At 55.7% G+C, this 13,292-nt stretch overlaps 1 protein-coding gene across 1 annotated transcript in view; it reads left to right on the forward strand.

The window, feature by feature from the left end:
- The first annotated feature begins 1,167 nt into the window (after window positions 1-1,167).
- LOC145517098 (uncharacterized) overlaps window positions 1,168-13,292 on the forward strand; it is a 437,457-nt gene continuing 425,332 nt past the window's right edge. The window contains exon 1 of the mRNA XM_081519356.1: window positions 1,168-1,288. The gene's annotated coding sequence lies outside the window, so the exon portion shown is untranslated. The remainder of the gene's footprint in view (window positions 1,289-13,292) is intronic.

Here is a 13,292-nt window from a genome sequence, read left to right on the forward strand (position 1 = left end):
AGTCCACTGTATTCTCCTGGTTTTTTTTGTGGACTGCCTTTTAGTTTTGTGTGTGAAGACTCAAAGCACGTGTCCGGTTTCTGCTCATTGTTCCTCTAGATTTGTGACAAGTTTTCATGGAATGTTTGTCTAGGGATAACTGGAAGTGAACTCGGTGTAAGGTGTCAAGTCTCCATCTCCATTCATGTCATCCCCTGCAGTTTCCAATACCCTGTTCCTGAGTGGTTTTGGAGACCTTGTGGGAAGTTTGCTTGCATTGGAGGTTGCATTTCCACCTTGATTAACTTCACACTGTTCTGCCCTCAGGGACACTGTCAAGGGGGAGTGAGGAGCAGCCTGCACTTCCAGCTGTGAACACACGGTGGGGCGAGTGCTGCTCTCCCCTCTGGGAGCCCCAGGCCACAGGCATCCCAGTGAGGAGCCAGCTCTGTGCTCAGCTGAAAGGAGTTAGTCTCTCAGGAGCCTCTGAGCCCTTCCGTTTGGATCACCCAGGGTGGGCATTTACTGTGACAGAAAAAATTGCCCTGAATTCCATGGACGGAAGAGCCTGGCTGTGTAGAGATCGTGAGTTGCCGTGAATCAGACACAACTGAGGACACAAAAATTCAATAGGTTAAAACACTTTTTGGGCGTGGGGGGGAGTGAAAGTGGGTGATGTGGGTTTTTTTGTCTTATAAAATAGCCAAGGGGAATCTAGTTTAAACCTAAATCCACATATATGGGATAGGTATAGATCTCCGTCACCCTATTAAAAAAACTACTAAACTTTTTCTGAAAGTTTATTTTGTAGCTTCCTTGAGCACTTCATTGTGAAGCATATTTTTTTTTCTGTGAATTTGGCCTCATTAAAAAGTACGGTTTGCCTTTACTGGATAATTTTGTTCATTGGTTTCTTAGGGAATCTTGGTAATATTTGAGTTTCCTGGGGAGTATGGTCACATGACCTGGCCCTGGCCAATCGGTGCCTTCCACCTCCTTGGCCACTGTGATTGGCTCCGGACTGGGGCAGTGCCCAATCGGGGCCGAGGGCCGGGCCTCACGTTAGAAGCCAGGGGAAGAGGAGCTCTCGTCCTGCTGGGGTAGGGGAAGGGGTGGGGCCGGGGGAGGTCAGGCTCCATAAGTGGGAGGGGCGTGAGGTCCGCCTGCGGCAGTTGGTGACCTTCCTGCTCCCCTCAGGGCAGAGCCGCCGGCGTGAGAATGAGGGCGCTGCTGAGCCCAGGGACTGGGATGGCCTGTTGCTGCTGTGGTCCCAGAGCCCCACCCGAGACCTGAGGGAAGCCGTCTGCCCGTGAGTCCTCTCCCGCTTGTCTGTCAGCTTGTTTGAAACATGCTGGGTTTTCTGCCCAGCTGGCTAAGGGGAGTCCCTGGAAATGCAAGGGTGTGGGTTTTGGCAGACTTCAGGGAAGACATGCCAGATGAGCCTGGGAGACTCCAGCTTAATCTGGATTCAGGAGATATCTCCTCGGGCCAGCTAGTAATTGTAGGATAAGCCTAATGAGTCTTCACAGGATGAAGAGAGTAACGTGCCAAGGTAGCAATCGATGTCCTCATTCGAGAGGATGAAGCTGGTGCTCAGAGAAGGGGGGAACTTGGCCAGAGCAAGGAGGTGTGCACCCAGACAGAAGCCCCAGATCCGGCCATTGGAGCTCAGGGAGGCCACTGGTGTGGCTTGTCCCTGTGGCAGGTGCCGAGGCACGCAGCCCACCCTGATTCCTGCGGGGGCCTGACTTGGGAAGTGCCATCTGGTAGCTTTGAGACTCACCAAACCAAATTGCACTGGAGAGAGGAAGGACACCTTCCTTCATCCAGCCCCCACCCCCGCCGGATTCCCACATACCCTGACCCCTTTCTCTGGATTTCGGAGCCATTTCCAGAGTCCCGCTCATATGACCTCATTCGAAGTGCACTGTGGACGAGCTGCCATCTGCAGCTGCTACCACAGCAGCCAAGGGCTTTAGCTCCCGAGTACCTCCCTTCCTTTGGAACTTGGGGGCCCTCTACTCCCCACTTGCACACCACAGACCTTTGCTGAGGATTGTGGGGACCCTCACTCAGTTTGCAGCACGTTGTAGCCATCCCTGTCCTCTCAATACCTCCCTTGAAACTCAGCTTGTGAGCTCCTTTGGAGCAGCGTGGCCCACCTGCAACGCTGCAACAGAAGAGACACAGCTGACAGTGAAACAGCAGCTTAGATCTGACGGCCGGAAAGCTCTGTCAAAAGGGACCTCCCTCTTCACACCGTAGAGGCTCTAGGAGCCGCCAGGGTTTCGGAACCAGTGCTGGGGCCAAAAGGACTCCACAGCTGTTTTCCTTCCTGGGGAGGGTTCTGGCTCGAGTGGGAATGGCTCAAGTCTCCTAAGGTTCTGAAAGCCCACTGTGTGCAGATTCACGGTACACAGAGAGCAGAAGGTGGAGTCCTGTCCTGGAGGTGGTCACAGCTCACGGATGAGCCAGGCAGGCAGGCAGGCACGGCATGAGAACACCTGAGCTGCCTTGATGAGTCATTGGTGTGGGGGCAGAGGAAGAGAAGCCGGTCTGCTCCCTCGTGTGGTGCCCAGGGCAGGTTGTCCCCAGAGGAATCCCTTACGACAGTGAGGACTATCACGGCTGTTTCCCAAGGGGTTCTGTCAGTGCGTGTCTTCCCCGGAGCGGTCAGGCCGTCTCTAAAATACACTGGCCATGGGCATTGCCTCTCCTTGGAACTTCCCATCTGTTCCTCTTTTTTATGGAACAGTGAATTTTTAGAGGAGTTCTGGGCCACAAGGATGTTGGGTCATTTTCTAGCCTTCTGTCATGAAGAACGCTTTCCTGGGCGTTGGGGTGGTTTGTTGTTCCAGCTCCCTTTCTTGGCTTCTTTTGGGAGCTGGTGCAACAAGAGGAGCTCAGCCTCTGCCTTCTGGCTGAGATGTCACCCTTCAAACAGCAATGCCTGCCTGGAGATAATGATGGCATTTGCCAAAAGGGCTTCGTTTGGCACGTGGTATCTTGAAAGGACGTACAACGTCCTTTCAGCTATCAAAGGCTAGTTCAAAGGACATAAACATGAGAACTCTCCAATGGAGTCTTACAGTAGGTGGAGCGTCCGAAAAAAACTCCTTCAGTCATTTCACTGAGAGTCATTGATTGGGGACACCAAGAATATAGGAAGGAATGCAGAAAGAAAAGATGAAATTGTGTTCAGGATCGGGCGGAGGGATGAACAGGGCGTGCTTGCCTTGAATCCAGGCTTTGTTGGGGGGTGGGGCATAAAGATGGAACGGGTCTGAAACTACAAAGTGGTGATGGTAACACAGTATCACCAGAGTTACACAACAGTGTTCCCAAATTGCAACAATGATGAAAAAGTTTACTAATCCCAACTTAACCAACAAAAATACAGGAAACCATGCAAAAAAGAAAACATCACCAGAAAGGTGGAAACAAACCAAATACAAAGCAGTTCGGGGGAAAGGAACTCCATGTCCCCTGGGGGCAGACCGAGTTGACGGCGTCCACGGTGAGCAGACAGGGATGGAGGCTGCAGAGCCGACCGCTCCCCTGGACGTGGTGTTTCCGGCAAGGGCTCTGGGTCTCTGTCCAGAGCGGGGGCTCGTTCTCCCTGCAGGGGTGGGTGAGTCATCGTGGGCATCTGGGTGTTGCGCGGGAGCCAGGGCAGGCTCTCCCTGCCGAGGCGGTGACTCCTCCTCTGCCTCGGGTTCTCCTGCCAAAGGCCGAGCAGGTAGAGGTGCACGTGGAGGTGGAGGTTCTGGCTGAGGGGGTGGGACATCAGTGCCTGGGGCTGGGGGTCCTGCAGGCACGGAGATCCGATCTGCCCGGTGTGCTGGCCAGTACCCAGCTGGCCTGGTGTCTCTGCGAGGGCAAGTCTCGGTTCTCCATCTGCCCTCGGTGGATCCCTGGGTCCTGCACCTGGAGCCACCACCTCTGTAGGGACAGGTCTGGGAAGTGGAGCCTGGTTCCAGTTGGAGGCCAGTGCTAGAGCTGTGGGAGAAGCATCGTTTGCCTGCAGGCCAGCCTTGGCATGTGCGTATCCCGGGACAGAAAGCTTCCAAGAGATTCCCAAAGAATACCCAGGGTCGGATGTCTTTTGGGACTGAAGTGTGCAAGATGGGGGGCGGGGGGTGTGAGGCCAGCACTTGCTGCAGGCCCAGCAGCAGCTTTCGGGGACTCGTCCCTGTGTAGCTCAGCACCCCCTCTGCACACACTCCCGTACACCAGCCCCAGCGTCCTCACCTCTGTGCTCTGGCGTGCTGGGCTCCAGGTCCTCCTGCTGCCTCAGAGGCCGGGGTTCTCGGGACTCTGGGTCAGAGCCGGGTGTGCTGAGCTCCGTGGCAGCCTCAGACTGGGCCGCCGGGTGTATCCTGGGCGGTGTCTCGGCAGCAGGCCTTCCCCGCCTCCACTTCGCCCCCGGTGGGGCTGATGCCTCCGTGGGCACGCTCACCTGGAGCCTGCACTGGGCCTCACGGGCGGGGGGGTGGTGCTCCGACCCCTCCCTCCGGGAGCTGGATGGGGTGTCCCCGTCCTCGGCCTCATCACGTGGGAAGCTCTGCAACGACAGTGACCGTCAGCCAGCCATGCTGGGAGTTTTCCGAGCTGGGCCTGGCCAGTGGAGCCGCTGCTTCTGCCTGCTCGAACTTCTCTGCCCAGAAGGGTCAGAGACGTGTGTCTGCTCAGATCCCCACCCGGGAGGAAAGAGACCCACCTGAGGGTGTGAGGTCAGCCTGGGCGGCCGGCCCTGCCCGCACTCTCCCCATCCCGCCCAGCATGCTCTCCCCTGGGGTGTGGACACAACTTGTCCGCAGGCTTCTGACCCCACATCCGCCTGGGCTTCCTTGAGGGAGACACACCCCGAGAAACCCGCATCCACACACACAGGCAAAGGACCCGGTGTTTCCTGGTGGCATGGGAGAGGTGGCCTGGCCCGGCCTGAGGCTCCCCGTGTTACCTTTCTGTTTCTCCGGGCAAAGGGCCAGAGGCGTCTCGGGGGTGCCCTGAGCCAACGTCGACAGGGTGCCCACGCACACTGCCTGTGAGCTCTCCTGAGGCCCCGGCCTCTGGGCAGGGGCAAACAGCAGAACATCTCGGCAGCAAGTGATCTGGCTGGGGGCTCCTCTCCGCTCTCGAGGCCTGGATACCCGGGTTGCGGGTTCTGTTGGGTTCTGTTGCCGGCAGGTGACATCATTTCCTGGGGTTCGTGCTGAGGTCCCTTCCCCAAAACTTCCCAAGGGAATCTCTGGGTTTCTGACTGCTCGACCACCACCCTTAAGCCATGGGCAGGCACAGTGACACCCACCCAGCCCAGCCGACAGCCCTGGGGAGGCCTGGGTGCAGCCAGGGCCTGAGCTCCGAGGGCCCCGCTGCTCTCAGACCAGGCTCCTTCTTCTCATAAGTGGTGTGGCCCTGGACAAGCATATGCCCCTCAGGGTTTCCCCAGTCTCTCCATCTGCAGAGTGGCGGTCATTCTCCCATCTGCTTCCTAGGTCTGTCGGCCTACGAGCAGCTCCATGCCTTTCCACCTGGGGCCGATATCACGTGGAGCTTGTGCGCTGAGACTTCAGAAAGAAAGATTCCTTCCTGGGCTGACACAGCACAGAATGGGGCAGAAGGAGGCCTGGATGTGCCGCGGTAGCCAGGAAAAGGCACTCCCCCTCCTGACTGTTTTGAGACCCCGCGTCCAAGTTGGAGGACCGAAAGGAAGCCTCGAAGGTCTCCCTCTCTTATAGAAAAGAGTAGCCAAGTTTCTGGTCCTCTGTTTCCATTGAGATTCTGTTCAAGTGTCCCAGCTCGGCTTCTGCGGGTGGCTGAGCTTCTAATGGCTCCCTGCGTTCTTGTCTTTTCCTCTCCAAACCTTCCGTCCTTTTCCCCCTTCTGGGGTGGATGGGCGCTGTCATTGCTTCTACCTTCGAGACAGATTGATGAAACGTCTGGACCATCGACTCCTTTCCTCTCTTTGGTTCCGTGTCTCTCTCTGGCTGTGTCCCTCTCTTTTCCTTTCTCAATTCAGTCTGTGTCTTCCTCTTTCTCTCTCGTGTGTGGACGGATGGATGCTAGGAATGCACATGTATATGATTAGATGAGGGTTATGTTTTAGGGATAGGTTAGAGGGAGAGAAAGGCTTTAGGTCGGAGTTGGTCATGGGGGAAGGGTCAAGGGTGGTGGTGGTGTTTCTTGGAATCTGAGTGCTGTGCATTCTTCGTCTCTTTCCATATGAACCCCTTCTCAGATACACCACTTGCAAGGAGTCTCTCGTGTTCCGTTTCCTCTCTTTTGCATTTGTGAATGCTTAGCTTCTCTGTTGTGAAGAGGTTCCATTGGATGGAAATCCATTGGTGTACTTCGTGTACCTCTTTCCCTTACTTGAAGAGACCCATTTCTACCTCCGCCCAGCAAATGGCAAGGAGACTCTGATGTTAAGGAGCCTTTGACCTACGCTTCTTTCTAGCTATCTCATGACATCAGCCTTTAGGGTGAGGTTTTCCCCGATATTGAGGTGGTCTGAGATCAAAACCAATAGCGTTCTTCAGATGTAGCTGTCTGGTTTTCCCATGGACATGTATTGAAGAGGCTTTCTTGTTCCCATTTGGATATTCTCCCCTTCTGTGTCAGAGATGAGTTGACCATGGATGCTGGGGTCTGTGTCTGGACCCTCAACTTTATTCCATCGATCTGGATCTGTGTGTGTTGTTGTATTCCCAATAGCATACTGTCCGGCTCCTGCTGCTGCTGCTGCGGCTAAGTCACTTCAGTCGTGTCTGACTCTGTGCGACCCCATGGCCTGCAGCCTACCAGGCTCCTCCGTCCAGGGCATTTTCCAGGCAAGAGTACTGGAGTGGGTCGCCATTGCCTTCTCCGATACTCTCCTGAGGATCCTAGTTTGGTCGTCTAATTTCCTTTCACACAACCTTGGATGTCCGTATCGGGGCTTTTTCGTTGGAATGTATTGACAATTTAGGCTCTTTTCTGTTTCCGTACCCCTTTTGCAATTCTTGGTTGGGTGCGAAAATGCATTGGCATGTTGGGAGGAATAGCATCGAAGCTGTGGATTGCCTTGTGGGGCTGGGATATCATTTTCCAAATAGGAATTCTTTCAAGCCCTGAGCACAGCTTCTCTTTCCAGGGATTGGTGTGGGCTTGATCTTCCTTCTTCCATCTCTCACCGTTTTGTGAGAACAGGTCCTTCCTTCCCTTCTGGGTTAGATGGACTCGTGGGGATCACTTCAGTGAATGGCATTGTCAGTGGGGGTGATAATTCCCTTCTCATTGGAAGACTTTGCTGTGAGTATTAGAAATGCAAGTGATTTCTCTTCCCCTTCCTCCCTGTCCATCTCTCAGAGCCACCGGGAAACAGAGGCCTCACCCAGGGTCACACAGGCCTGAGGAGGTACAACTAGACTGTTGATTCTTCAGGCCCTCAGTGCTGGACATCATCCGGGATACTCTGTGTGTGTCTTCCTCAGTCTGGTGTCCCTTCAGACCTTTCCCTAGTTTTCACAGGCTTGTTGTGTTGGTGTTCTTTGTCTGTTTGGAGACACATCCTTGATAAGCTTTGTGTTTCCACTCATTCGTCTCGCGATGTATGACCTGTCTTTTGCTTTTGTACTGAGGTCTTTCCCACAGAAGATATCTTTGATTTTGCAAAGTCCACTGTATTCTCCTGGTTTTTTTTGTGGACTGCCTTTTAGTTTTGTGTGTGAAGACTCAAAGCACGTGCCCGGTTTCTGCTCATTGTTCCTCTAGATTTGTGACAAGTTTTCATGGAATGTTTGTCTAGGGATAACTGGAAGTGAACTCGGTGTAAGGTGTCAAGTCTCCATCTCCATTCATGTCATCCCCTGCAGTTTCCAATACCCTGTTCCTGAGTGGTATTGGAGAGCTTGTGGGAAGTTTGCTTGCATTGGAGTTTGCATTTCCACCTTGATTAACTTCACACTGTTCTGCCCTCAGGGACACTGTCAAGGGGGAGTGAGGAGCAGCCTGCACTTCCAGCTGTGAACACACGGTGGGGCGAGTGGTGCTCTCCCCTCTGGGAGCCCCAGGCCACGGGCATCCCAGTGAGGAGCCAGCTCTGTGCTCAGCTGAAAGGAGTTAGTCTCTCAGGAGCCTCTGAGCCCTTCCGTTTGGATCACCCAGGGTGGGCATTTACTGTGACAGAAAAAAATTGCCCTGAATTCCATGGACGGAAGAGCCTGGCTGTGTAGAGATCGTGAGTTGCCGTGAATCAGACACAACTGAGGACACAAAAATTCAATAGATTAAAACACTTTTTGGGGGTGGGGGTGAGTGAAAGGGGGTGATGTGGGTTTTTTTGTCTTATAAAATAGCCAAGGGGAATCTAGTTTAAACCTAAATTCACATATATGGGATAGGTATAGCTCTCCGTCACCCTATTAAAAAAACTACTAAACTTTTCTGAAAGTTTATTTTGTAGCTTCCTTGAGCACTTCATTGTGAAGCATTTTTTTTTTTCTGTGACTTTGGCCTCATTAAAAAGTACGGTTTGCCTTTACTGGATAATTTTGTTCATTGGTTTCTTAGGGAATCTTGGTAATATTTGAGTTTCCTGGGGAGTATGGTCACATGACCTGGCCCTGGCCCATCGGTGCCTTCCACCTCCTTGGCCACTGTGATTGGCTCCGGACTGGGGCAGTGCCCAATCGCGGCTGAGGGCCGGGCCTCACGTTAGAAGCCAGGGGAAGAGGAGCTCTCGTCCTGCTGGGGTAGGGGAAGGGGTGGGGCCGGGGGAGGTCAGGCTCCAGCAGTGGGAGGGGCGTGAGGTCCGCCTGCGGCAGTTGGTGACCTTCCTGCTCCCCTCAGGGCAGAGCCGCCGGCGTGAGAATGAGGGCGCTGCTGAGCCCAGGGGCTGGCATGGCCTGTTGCTGCTGTGGTCCCGGAGATCCACCCGAGACCTGAGGGAAGCCGTCTGCCCGTGAGTCCTCTCCCGCTTGTCTGTCAGCTTGTTTGAAACATGCTGGGTTTTCTGCCCAGCTGGCTAAGGGGAGTCCCTGGAAATGCAAGGGTGTGGGTTTTGGCAGACTTCAGGGAAGACATGCCAGATGAGCCTGGGAGACTCCAGCTTAATCTGGATTCAGGAGATATCTCCTCGGGCCAGCTAGTAATTGTAGGATAAGCCTAATGAGTCTTCACAGGATGAAGAGAGTAACGTGCCAAGGTAGCAATCGATGTCCTCATTCGAGAGGATGAAGCTGGTGCTCAGAGAAGGGGGGAACTTGGCCAGAGCAAGGAGGTGTGCACCCAGACAGAAGCCCCAGATCCGGCCATTGGAGCTCAGGGAGGCCACTGGTGTGGCTTGTCCCTGTGGCAGGGGCCGAGGCACGCAGCCCACCCTGATTCCTGCGGGGGCCTGACTTGGGAAGTGCCATCTGGTAGCTTTGAGACTCACCAAACCAAATTGCACTGGAGAGAGGAAGGACACCTTCCTTCATCCAGCCCCCACCCCCGCCGGATTCCCACATACCCTGACCCCTTTCTCTGGATTTCGGAGCCATTTCCAGAGTCCCGCTCATATGACCTCATTCGAAGTGCACTGTGGACGAGCTGCCATCTGCAGCTGCTACCACAGCAGCCAAGGGCTTTAGCTCCCGAGTACCTCCCTTCCTTTGGAACTTGGGGGCCCTCTACTCCCCACTTGCACACCACAGACCTTTGCTGAGGATTGTGGGGACCCTCACTCAGTTTGCAGCACGTTGTAGCCATCCCTGTCCTCTCAATACCTCCCTTGAAACTCAGCTTGTGAGCTCCTTTGGAGCAGCGTGGCCCACCTGCAACACTGCAACGGAAGAGACACAGCTGAGAGTGAAACAGCAGCTTAGATCTGACGGCCGGAAAGCTCTGTCAAAAGGGACCTCCCTCTTCACACCGTAGAGGCTCTAGGAGCCGCCAGGGTTTCGGAACCAGTGCTGTGGCCAAAAGGACTCCACAGCTGTTTTCCTTCCTGGGGAGGGTTCTGGCTCGAGTGGGAATGGCTCAAGTCTCCTAAGGTTCTGAAAGCCCACTGTGTGCAGATTCACGGTACACAGAGAGCAGAAGGTGGAGTCCTGTCCTGGAGGTGGTCACAGCTCACGGATGAGCCAGGCAGGCAGGCAGGCAGGGCATGAGAACACCTGAGCTGCCTTGATGAGTCAATGGTGTGGGGGCAGAGGAAGAGAAGCCGGTCTGCTCCCTCGTGTGGTTCCCAGGGCAGGTTGTCCCCAGAGGAATCCCTTACGACAGTGAGGACTATCACGGCTGTTTCCCAAGGACTATCACGGCTGGTTCTGTCAGTGCGTGTCTTCCCCGGAGGGGTCAGGCCGTCTCTAAAATACACTGGCCATGGGCATTGCCTCTCCTTGGAACTTCCCATCTGTTTCTCTTTTTTATGGAACAGTGAATTTCTAGAGGGGTTCTGGGCCACAAGGATGTTGGGTCATTTTCTAGCCTTCTGTCATGAAGAACGCTTTCCTGGGCTTTGGGGTGGTTTGTTGTAACAGCTCCCTTTCTTGGCTTCTTTTGGGAGCTGGTGCAACAAGAGAAGCTCAGCCTCTGCCTTCTGGCTGAGATGGCACCCTTCAAACAGCAATGCCTGCCTGGAGATAATGATGGCATTTGCCAAAAGGGCTTCGTTTGGCACGTGGTACAACGTCCTTTCAGATATCAAAGGCTAGTTCAAAGGACATAAACATGAGAACTCTCCAGTGGAGTCTTACAGTAGGTGGAGCGTCCGAAAAAAACTCCTTCAGTCATTTCACTGAGAGTCATTGATTGGGGACACCAAGAATATAGGAAGGAATGCAGAAAGAAAAGATGAAATTGTGTTCAGGATCGGGCGGAGGGATGAACAGGGCGTGCTTGCCTTGAATCCAGGCTTTGTTGGGGGGTGGGGCATAAAGATGGAACGGGTCTGAAACTACAAAGTGGTGATGGTAACACAGTATCACCAGAGTTACACAACAGTGTTCCCAAATTGCAACAATGATGAAAAAGTTTACTAATCCCAACTTAACCAACAAAAATACAGGAAACCATGCAAAAAAGAAAACATCACCAGAAAGGTGGAAACAAACCAAATACAAAGCAGTTCGGGGGAAAGGAACTCCATGTCCCCTGGGGGCAGACCGAGTTGACGGCATCCACGGTGAGCAGACAGGGATGGAGGCTGCAGAGCCGACCGCTCCCCTGGACGTGGTGTTTCCGGCAAGGGCTCTGGGTCTCTGTCCAGAGCGGGGGCTCGTTCTCCCTGCAGGGGTGGGTGAGTCATCGTGGGCGTCTGGGTGTTGCGCGGGAGCCAGGGCAGGCTCTCCCTGCCGAGGCGGTGACTCCTCCTCTGCCTCGGGTTCTCCTGCCAAAGGCCGAGCAGGTAGAGGTGCATGTGGAGGTGGAGGTTCTGGCTGAGGGGGTGGGACATCAGTGCCTGGGGCTGGGGGTCCTGCAGGCACGGAGATCCGATCTGCCCGCTGTGCTGGCCAGTACCCAGCTGGCCTGGTGTCTCTGCGAGGGCAAGTCTCGGTTCTCCATCTGCCCTCGGTGGATCCCTGGGTCCTGCACCTGGAGCCACCACCTCTGTAGGGACAGGTCTGGGAAGTGGAGCCTGGTTCCAGTTGGAGGCCAGTGCTAGAGCTGTGGGAGAAGCATCGTTTGCCCGCAGGCCAGCCTTGGCATGTGCGTATCCCGGGACAGAAAGCTTCCAAGAGATTCCCAAAGAATACCCAGGGTCGGATGTCTTTTGGGACTGAAGTGTGCAAGATGGGGGGCGGGGGGTGTGAGGCCAGCGCTTGCTGCAGGCCCAGCAGCAGCTTTCGGGGACTCGTCCCTGTGTAGCTCAGCACCCCCTCCCCACACACTCCCGTACACCAGCCCCAGCGGCCTCACCTCTGTGCTCTGGCGTGCTGGGCTCCAGGTCCTCCTGCTGCCTCAGAGGCCGGGGTTCTCGGGACTCTGGGTCACAGCCGGGTGTGCTGAGCTCCGTGGCAGCCTCAGACTGGGCCGCCGGGTGTATCCTGGGCGGTGTCTCGGCAGCAGGCCTTCCCCGCCTCCGCTTCGCCCCCGGTGGGGCTGATGCCTCCGTGGGCACGCTCACCTGGAGCCTGCACTGGGCCTCACGGGCGGGGGGGTGGTGCTCCGAACCCTCCCTCCGGGAGCTGGATGGGGTGTCCCCGTCCTCGGCCTCATCACGTGGGAAGCTCTGCAACGACAGTGACCGTCAGCCAGCCATGCTGGGAGTTTTCCGAGCTGGGCCTGGCCAGTGGAGCCGCTGCTTCGGCCTGCTCGAACTTCTCTTCCCAGAAGGGTCAGAGACGTGTGTCTGCTCAGATCCCCACCCGGGAGGAAAGAGACCCACCTGAGGGTGTGAGGTCAGCCTGGGCGGCCGGCCTTGCCCGCACTCTCCCCATCCTGCCCAGCATGCTCTCCCCTGGGGTGTGGACACAACTTGTCCGCAGGCTTCTGACCCCACATCCGCCTGGGCTTCCTTGAGGGAGACACACCCCGAGAAACCCGCATCCACACACACAGGCAAAGGACCCGGTGTTTCCTGGTGGCATGGGAGAGGTGGCCTGGCCCGGCCTGGGGCTCCCCGTGTTACCTTTCTGTTTCTCCGGGCAAAGGGCCAGAGGCGTCTCGGGGGTGCCCTGAGCCAACGTCGACAGGGTGCCCACGCACACTGCCTGTGAGCTCTCCTGAGGCCCCGGCCTCTGGGCAGGGGCAAACAGCAGAACATCTCGGCAGCAAGTGATCTGGCTGGGGGCTCCTCTCCGCTCTCGAGGCCTGGATACCCGGGTTGCGGGTTCTGTTGGGTTCTGTTGCCGGCAGGTGACATCATTTCCTGGGGTTCGTGCTGAGGTCCCTTCCCCAAAACTTCCCAAGGGAATCTCTGGGTTTCTGACTGCTCGACCACCACCCTTAAGCCATGTGCAGGCACAGTGACACCCACCCAGCCCAGCCGACAGCCCTGGGGAGGCCTGGGTGCAGCCAGGGCCTGAGCTCCGAGGGCCCCGCTGCTCTCAGACCAGGCTCCTTCTTCTCATAAGTGGTGTGGCCCTGGACAAGCATATGCCCCTCAGGGTTTCCCCAGTCTCTCCATCTGCAGAGTGGCGGTCATTCTCCCATCTGCTTCCTAGGTCTGTCGGCCTACGAGCAGCTCCATGCCTTTCCACCTGGGGCCGATATCACGTGGAGCTTGTGCGCTGAGACTTCAGAAAGAAAGATTCCTTCCTGGGCTGACACAGCACAGAATGGGGCAGAACGAGGCCTGGATGTGCCGTGGTACCCAGCAAAAGGCACTCCCCCTCCTGACTGTTTTG

The sequence above is a fragment of the Giraffa tippelskirchi genome, chromosome 8 (genome assembly GCF_054371585.1).
Source record: "Giraffa tippelskirchi isolate mGirTip1 chromosome 8, T2T-mGirTip1v1.2.pri, whole genome shotgun sequence".
NCBI classification, from domain to species: domain Eukaryota; kingdom Metazoa; phylum Chordata; class Mammalia; order Artiodactyla; family Giraffidae; genus Giraffa; species Giraffa tippelskirchi.